The sequence below is a fragment of the Mixophyes fleayi genome, unplaced genomic scaffold (genome assembly GCF_038048845.1).
Source record: "Mixophyes fleayi isolate aMixFle1 unplaced genomic scaffold, aMixFle1.hap1 Scaffold_29, whole genome shotgun sequence".
Taxonomy (NCBI): Eukaryota; Metazoa; Chordata; class Amphibia; order Anura; family Limnodynastidae; genus Mixophyes; species Mixophyes fleayi.
This window is the reverse complement of record NW_027446953.1, coordinates 2,455,001-2,463,094: the sequence shown is the minus strand read 5'-3', so window position 1 is coordinate 2,463,094 and position 8,094 is coordinate 2,455,001. Positions and strand designations below refer to the sequence as shown.

At 53.1% G+C, this 8,094-nt stretch overlaps 1 non-coding gene across 1 annotated transcript; it reads left to right on the top strand.

Moving 5' to 3' along the window:
- Positions 1-786: 786 nt before the first annotated feature.
- Positions 787-1,206, top strand: LOC142127220 (18S ribosomal RNA). Its single transcript, XR_012685348.1, has one exon. It is a non-coding gene; the product is annotated as an 18S ribosomal RNA (ribosomal RNA).
- The last annotated feature ends 6,888 nt before the right edge of the window (positions 1,207-8,094 follow it).

Sequence of the window (8,094 nt, the reverse complement as noted above, 5' to 3'; positions counted from 1 at the left end):
CGTCCCCCCCCCATTCTACTCATCCTCTCCGTCCCCCCCATTCTACTCATCCTCTCCGCCCCCCCCCATTCTACTCATCCTCTCCGCCCCCCCCCCATTCTACTCATCCTCTCCACCCCCCCCCATTCTACTCATTCTCTCCGCCCCCCCCCCCCATTCTCCTCATCCTCTCCGCCCCCCCCCCATTCTACCCATCCTCTCCCCCCCCCATTCTACCCATTATCTCCGCCCCCCCCACCATTCTACTCATCCTCTCCGTCCCCCCCCATTCTACTCATCCTCTCCGCCTCCCCCCATTCTACTCTTCCTCTCTGCCTCCAATCTAATTCTCTCCATATTCCATCTCTTCTCTCCTCAGTCTTCTCTCAGAATAACAAACTGTGCATCCTCCGATAACAGATACTGAAATATTGTATCCAGCTCCTCCTACTAAGGAGCTGTAACCTTTGTATACATATCTACGTGTGCTTCCTTCTTACTTGGACTCTTTCTCCACCGCCTTAACCCGGGCCTCTAGCCGCTCATTAACCTCGTGCAGTTCTTCCACATCTCGCAGCGCTTTCTTCCTCAAACCCTCCACCCGCTCAATCTCCTCCTCGGCCTCGTCCAGCTGTCTCTTCAGGGCCTTCACCCTCAGGTTGAGCTGTGAGAAGACGACCATTAGTGGATATACCATGTACATTTCATCAGTATAGGACATTCCTCTCTGGGCCTCACCTGGTCCTTCTGGTCATTGACCTGGAGTCTTTCATCTTCCAGCTGGATGTTCAGTTCCTTCAGCTTTCTCTCCAGCTTGCGGTTTGAGCTCCGTGCCTCGGCCCGGGCCCGCCGGCCCCCGGCCGCTTTGGCGACTCTAGATAACCTCGGGCCGATCGCACGTCCCCGTGACGGCGACGATACATTCGGATGTCTGCCCTATCAACTTTCGATGGTACTTTCCGCGCCTACCATGGTGACCACGGGTAACGGGGAATCAGGGTTCGATTCCGGAGAGGGAGCCTGAGAAACGGCTACCACATCCAAGGAAGGCAGCAGGCGCGCAAATTACCCACTCCCGACTCGGGGAGGTAGTGACGAAAAATAACAATACAGGACTCTTTCGAGGCCCTGTAATTGGAATGAGTACACTTTAAATCCTTTAACGAGGACCCATTGGAGGGCAAGTCTGGTGCCAGCAGCCGCTGAGGTAGGACGTGTTTTGGAGAGCTCAGCAACTGGACTTAGCTTTGATACTGATCCCAGCTATAGATGGAGGATCCTGGGGGAGGAGTGGTGGAGAGCCCCCAGGCTTCTGGGCCTGAATCACCCAGTATGGAAGAGGTTTCTAGCGTGAGGCCTAATACCAGCTTGGCCGGAGCTAGGAACCTGCAAAACAACGGACTGACCGCAGTGTCTGCCCTGGACAGGAAAATGGACGTGGACCCCGGTACTGGCCCGAGTGCTGCCATCCTTGAGCCGCCCCATATGAAGATTAATGCGGGGGACCAAGAACCGGGAGCCGGCCTAGTGGAGCAACTAGGTACGGGGAAACTGAGTATGCAGACGGGCGTGCGGAGGCCGCCCCGTATGAAGATTAATACGGGGGACCAAGAACCGGGAGCCGGCCTAGTGGAGCAACTAGGTACGGGGAAACTGAGTATGCAGACGGGCGTGCGGAGGCCGCCCCATATGAAGATTAATACGGGGGACCAAGAACCGGGAACCGGCCTAGTGGAGCAACTAGGTACGGGGAAACCAAGCATGCAGACAAGCGTACAGAGTGATGCGTGTGAACCTGCCATCCTTGAGACGGCCCGTATGAAGATTAATATCGGGGGCCAAGAACCGGGAACCGGCCTAGTGGAGCAACTAGGTACGGGGAGGAAGGCGGCAGGTAAACTATGTTTACAGACAAGCGCAGATTTGGATACTAAGCCGGAGGAACCGATAGACCCGGCGACCGTCAGCCTGCCGGAATCAGAGGACAGCGAGCAGGAGGAGACGGACGCCGAGGCCAGGATCAGAGTATTGGAAGCAGAGGTGGAGGGATTGGAGAGAATGATAGCCAAAAAGAAAAAGAAAAGAAACTGGGCGTATAGCCGGGACCGTGTGATCATCTCGGCTGAGATAGATGACCTGATGGAGGCTGTAAAGGTGAAGGTAAATCAATTGGAAGCATTGAGAGCCGCCATGGACACTGCAAACCTGAAGGACTCGGCGGCATTGCCTCCGAACGAGGTAGTCGTGGCCCAGGAGGACAGTGAGGACGGTGGATTATACGAGACCATCCGTGCTATGGAGGGGGAGCAGAAGTCTGTGAAGGGCCCGGGGAAAACGGAAGGCGGACCCGAGGGTAGTGCGGCACTGTTCCCTGGGGAAGGAAGCATGATGCACCCCCGGCAGCCTGGAGTCTTGCCTGGAGAAGCTGGAAGTGAGTACCCGGACGCCCGGAGACTGGTGAGTTTAAACGTAGCTATTATCCCAAATACTATCAATGTCAATACGGATGATATAACATGTAATAATACTGGTTTATGTGTGGATGCAAAAGCTGGCTTAAAGATCGGGGTAGAGGCTAGTTGCGAAGTGGTGGCGCGTTCCCCTGCAGCGCAGCCGAGCGACAGCCAAAGCCCAGTGATCGGTGCCAGTGCGTCTAAGTCCGTTTGTACGGTGGTAGCAGTAGGAAATGCTATAAGTGATAATGCTGTCAATGTCAATTCGGATGTTATAACATGTAACAGTACTGGTTTAAGTATGGATGCAAAAGCTGGCTTAAAGATCGGGGCAGAGGCTCGTTGCGGAGTGGTGGCGCGTTCCCCTGCAGCGCAGCCGAGCGACAGCCAAAGCCCAGTGATCGGTGCCAGTGCGTCTAAGTCCGTTTGTACGGTGGTAGCAGTAGGAAATGCTATAAGTGATAATGCTGTCAATGTCAATTCGGATGTTATAACATGTAACAGTACTGGTTTATGTGTGGATGCAAAAGCTGGCTTAAAGATCGGGGCAGAGGCTCGTTGCGGAGTGGTGGCGCGTTCCCCTGCAGCGCAGCCGAGCGACAGCCAAAGCCCAGTGATCGGTGCCAGTGCGTCTAAGTCCGATTGTACTGTGATAGCAGTAGGAAATGTTATAAGTGTTAACGCTGTCAATGTCAATTCGGATGCTGAAAAAGTTGAGAATAAGGTGTCAGTGAGCGGTGTATGTGTGGTGGGCACTGACGTTGGCACCTATGACACAGCGAATCTGACAGCCCAAGGTGGCGTACCCAAGGCTGGGAAAATAAATGTGGTGGGGGACAAAAGTGTTATAATGGGTAGCAATGCGGGTCCCAGCGCAGTTCAAGAGAGGGTCATTGAGACAATTTTTGGCCCCCTAGTTGTGTCAGACAGGGCAAAGAGGGCGGCAGAACTAATAGAGAAGGCATCAAAGTCCATGCCTGGCATTCTGGGGGATGGTAAACAGTTGGCACCTCGTGCCAGGGAAGGGGGGTCTGGGTCCCGGCTGGAGGTAAGGGGTCCTGAACCTAGCAATATTGGTGACAGAAGCCAGTCAGAAGAAAGGGGTCAAGTGGCAGACCCAAGCCCATTGCCCGGTTTAAAATCATACGCTGGGGCTGTAGCGGGCCCGAGCTCCCTGGGGGGAGGGGCTAACGCCACGCCCAGGTCGCAAGGGCCAACGGGGGCTCAACCCTTTAGGAGACGGAATGTAGTACAACTAAAGTTCATGGGGAAAGATCCCCCCAACAGGTCTGATTTTTTAAAGAACTTCCTACACACCTTTGGGTTTATCCCGGCGGATCTCTTCGCCTGCATCCACCCTGTCAATACAGCCGAATACGACGTGAGCTTCATGTCATACCAGGGGCTACAGGCCTTCTGGAATCGGTGGGGTGGGTGTAGGCTGAAGGATCCGTGGACGGGCTTTAGGGCCCTAGCAATTACTCGGCAAGAAAAGGTGAAGGTCACAATCCTGGTAAGGAACGAATCGATTCCTGCGGCAGACTTGAGGTTTTGGATTGGGAGATATGCCATGATAACATCGCCCCTAGTCAAAGTGCCGGATCCAAGCCACGGGGTCTGGGGTGGCGGATGGTCCACCACGGTAGATCTCAAAAGCACGGAGGCTGGCCTGGTGCACTTGCCCTCAGCGGCTTTCATTGGCCGCGACAGGATCCAGTGCTTCTACCCGGGTCAGCCGAGGATGTGCCACAAGTGTGGGGACTTCCGCCACCTCAGCATGAATTGCCCCCAACAAAAGTGCGGGCATTGTGGGGATACAGGTCACGAGACAAAATCGTGTAGTCAGATCAGGTGTAACCTGTGTGGAGTCATCGGCCACCCCTTCAGTAGGTGCCCCCATGCGGCGCATAATGGGGGGTACACGGATGCAGAATTGGTAGAAGTGATGGAGGTGGTGGAGAATGAGGAGAGCAGGGTGGAACAGAGGGAACTGGCAGTACTAAGAGACCTCCCCCCTTCGCAGTCCCCTCTCCCTTCCCCCCTCCCCCCAAGGGTTGTGGCGGTGGTTGAGAGCCCTACAAGTAAGGTGGTTGAGAGCCCAGCAAGTGAGGCGGTTAAGAGCCCTACAAGTGAGGTGGTCGAGTGGTCAAAACCGAGGAAAGCCAGGGGTAAGAAAAAACATGCTGAAAAGGAGGTAGTGGTGCTATCCAACAAGTTCCAATTTCTCACTAGTAGCGAGGAGAGCATGGACGAAGGGGAAATTGTGAGAGAGGCAGGGGGGGAGCTAGTTCAAAGGGCAACCAGGAAAAAACAAAAGTCAAGGAGGTCAAGAGAAATGTCATTGGGGGAAATAGCAAGGGTTAAAAAAAAATCTGAAAATATAAAAACAACGGCACGGTCTTTCCTGAAAGATAACATGAAAGCGTCTCTGGAGGCCTCTGAGGGGAAAGAGGCAGCAGGTTTAAAAATACAGGCCCAACCCACAGGTAGTTTCGTTGAGGAAGAGTCTCCTGTGAAGGGTCTGGTGAGAGTGAAGAGGGTACCTGAAAGGGGGGATACAGTCCCTGTTCTACGTGTGGAAGACCCTCCACTAGGCCCTATAGGTCCCTTTCCTGATAACATCGTAGGTCCTCGGGGTGTTTCTTCTGACCCGTCTGGCGATCAGGGTAGCCAGAAGGGGAGGGATGGGGAACGGGAGATCAATGATCCTGGTGGGTCAGTAGGGGAGATAGCAAAGGTAGGGGCTATCCCCCGGTCAGAGGAGGAGATAGTCCTGGTAGAGGGACTTTCCCTTCCAGCAGGTTTAAGTTATAAACGTTTCGGGTCCTCAGATGAGGACTCGGAGAGGAAAATAAAAAAGAAGTGAGTTGTTACTACTGTCCATAACTCTGAAGGATGGCTTCCCAGCCCATAAGATTTGCCACCATTAATGTGGCATCTATCCTTTCCGAGCGTGCTCGTTACATGGCCTATGATTTTTTCGACACGGTTGAGGTTGATTTTTTGTTTTTGCAAGAGACCAGATTGAGTCAGCTTGCTGACATACACAAAGCAAAGAGAGAGTGGAGGCGGGGGCCCTCCTACTGGTCTCTTGCGGCCGAGCCGTACGGTGGGCTGGCGGTACTTTTTACCGGCATGATAACCATTCAGCGAGTTATCGAGCTTGAGGTAGGTAGGTGCATGGTGTTGGATGTCAATCTGAGGGGGCACGACCTGAGGCTGATTAATATTTACGGCCCACAAACAAAGTGGGATCGGAAGTGCCTCTTCAGGGCGATAAAGCCATACCTTTTTTCGGCCCGACAGATAGTCTTTGGAGGTGATTTCAACACCATTACTAGGACAAAAGACAGGGGAGGTTCAAAGACTACGTTGGGCTATGACTCCATTTTTCTAAATAGCATGGTTAGGCAGGCTGGTCTGGTGGATGTTCATGTTCGCCATTCTCCGGACCACACGGGTTTCACTTACTTCAGAGGTAGTTGTAGGTCTAGGATAGATAGGGTTTTTGTTAAGGAAAGCTCGAAAACCTCGGCTCCAGAGCTGAGGCCGGTAGAGTTTTCCGATCACGTTTACCTATCTATGTCCTTGAATGCTTCGGAGTCCCTTCGGAAGGGTAGGGGTCTGTGGCGCCTGAACTCTAAGCTCCTAGAAGAGGAGGTGATAAGACAGTCTTTTAGGGACTTTTTTGAAACCCAGGAAACACTTTTGGAGGCAGGTTGGGGTAGGTCTGAATGGTGGGAGATACTGAAGAAGAGGACCAGGAGCTTTTTCCAGGGCCTCGTAGCCAGAAACAATTGTTTAAAAGAGAACACCTACGTGGCACTGAGGAGAAAACTTGGATTCCTGATCTCTGGACAGGGAGACAATGGGGAGATCTCCCGGGTGAAGGCTCGGATGAGGGAGATACAGTATGACCGGTATGCTTCCTTGATTCTGGAGAGGGATTATGGGAAGTACCATTCGCCCGACCCTTTTCAGAGTTGTAGGAACTCGGTAGATGCTAAGGAGGTGAGAGGCTTGCGCGACGCTGGGGGTGTCCTGAGGGAGGAGAAGGAGGGCATTCTTGACGTTGTGCGGTCTTTCTACTCCGACCTCTTGTCCGAGAAATCACTTGACAAAGAAAGGAGGGACCAGTTTTTAAGGGAAACCCCTGGCCTTGAGGATTTTAGCGGCTCGCTTGAGTCTTTGGGGGATGAGATAACGGTGAATGAAGTCAGGATGGCAATTGATGGGTTATCTGCCAAGAAAGCCCCAGGCCCGGATGGTCTAACATCCGAATTTTATAAGACCTTTGGGGACATCCTGGCTCCGCGCCTTGTGGAGGTCTTTAATGAGAGCCTGGGCAGAGGTTTACTACCTCCCTCCATGAGGGTCTCTGCTCTTATCTTGTTGTCCAAAGGGAAGGATCAGTCGTGTGTTAAGAACTGGCGCCCCATAGCTCTTCTCAACACCGACAGAAAGATTCTGGCGAAGGTGCTGTTTTGTAGAGTGATGCAGGTTTCCGGTCGGTTGCTCTCTCCTTTTCAGCATTGTACTGTGAAGGGTCGAAACACTTTCAGTGCTGTCCTGGCGGTGCGGGAGGCTTTTGAGCGGTGCTGTGCTGGGGGAGAGGGAAGGTACCTTTTGGCATTAGATCAGTTGAAGGCTTTTGACAGGGTAAATCATGAGTACCTTTGGGCTCTGCTTCTGAGGTATGGTCTTCCAGTCCGGGTGGTGAATTGGCTACGTACTATTTACAAGCAGGCCGAGAGCTTTCCTCTTGTGAATGGTTGGGTGGGTCCGTCTTTCGGGGTCAGCTCTGGAGTAAGACAAGGTTGTCCCCTGAGCCCCCTTCTGTATGTGTTTGCCATAGATCCCTTCGTCAGAAGGGTTGGTGGCGGCTCGTTGGGGGGGGTGCTGTTGGGTCCGGAGTGTCCCCTGAGGGTCGTGGCCTACGCCGACGATGTTACTGTTGTTTTGTCGAGTTCTGCAGAAGCTGAGGAGGTAACGACTCTGGTCTGTGGGTATTCCGAAGCCAGTGGCTCGTTGGTAAACCAGGAAAAGAGTAAAGTTTTCTGGATGGGGAAGGAGGGCTGTGAATTCAGTCTCCCAGACAGTCTTCCCCGGGCTAGTGACAAGATTAAAATCTTAGGGATCCAATTCGGTCATGGTGATTATGCCAAACAAAATTGGGTATTAAGGCTGGAAGAAGCTTCCCGGAAGGTAGAGAGCTGGAAGAGGTGGAAACACTCTCTTCGGGAAAGGGTGGACCTGATCAAGACCTTCCTGATCCCGGTATTCCTGTACATCAGCTACGTGTGCCTTTTGCCGGAGTCTTTATGGTCTAGGGTGTATGCAGTTTTCTTCCAGTTGCTCTGGGGGAATAGGCTAAACCTGGTCAAGCGGGCTGTGACCTACCGTCTGAGGAAGGATGGGGGCCTGGGTATGATTAACCCAGTGCTTTTCTTTATATCAACTTTCCTAAAGTTGCATCTGAGTAGTCTCCTAGTTGAGACCCCTCCTCAGTGGGTGGGAGGCTTCAGGGTGTGGGTGGATCCCTTTCTCAGTTCATGGTATGGTGGAGGCACGGTTAAGAGTTTCCGGGTCAGGCATGGGTATCTCCCGACCTACGTTGTCCTGGGTTTGAAAATGACAAGACGTTGGGGCTTAGGGGCGGGGG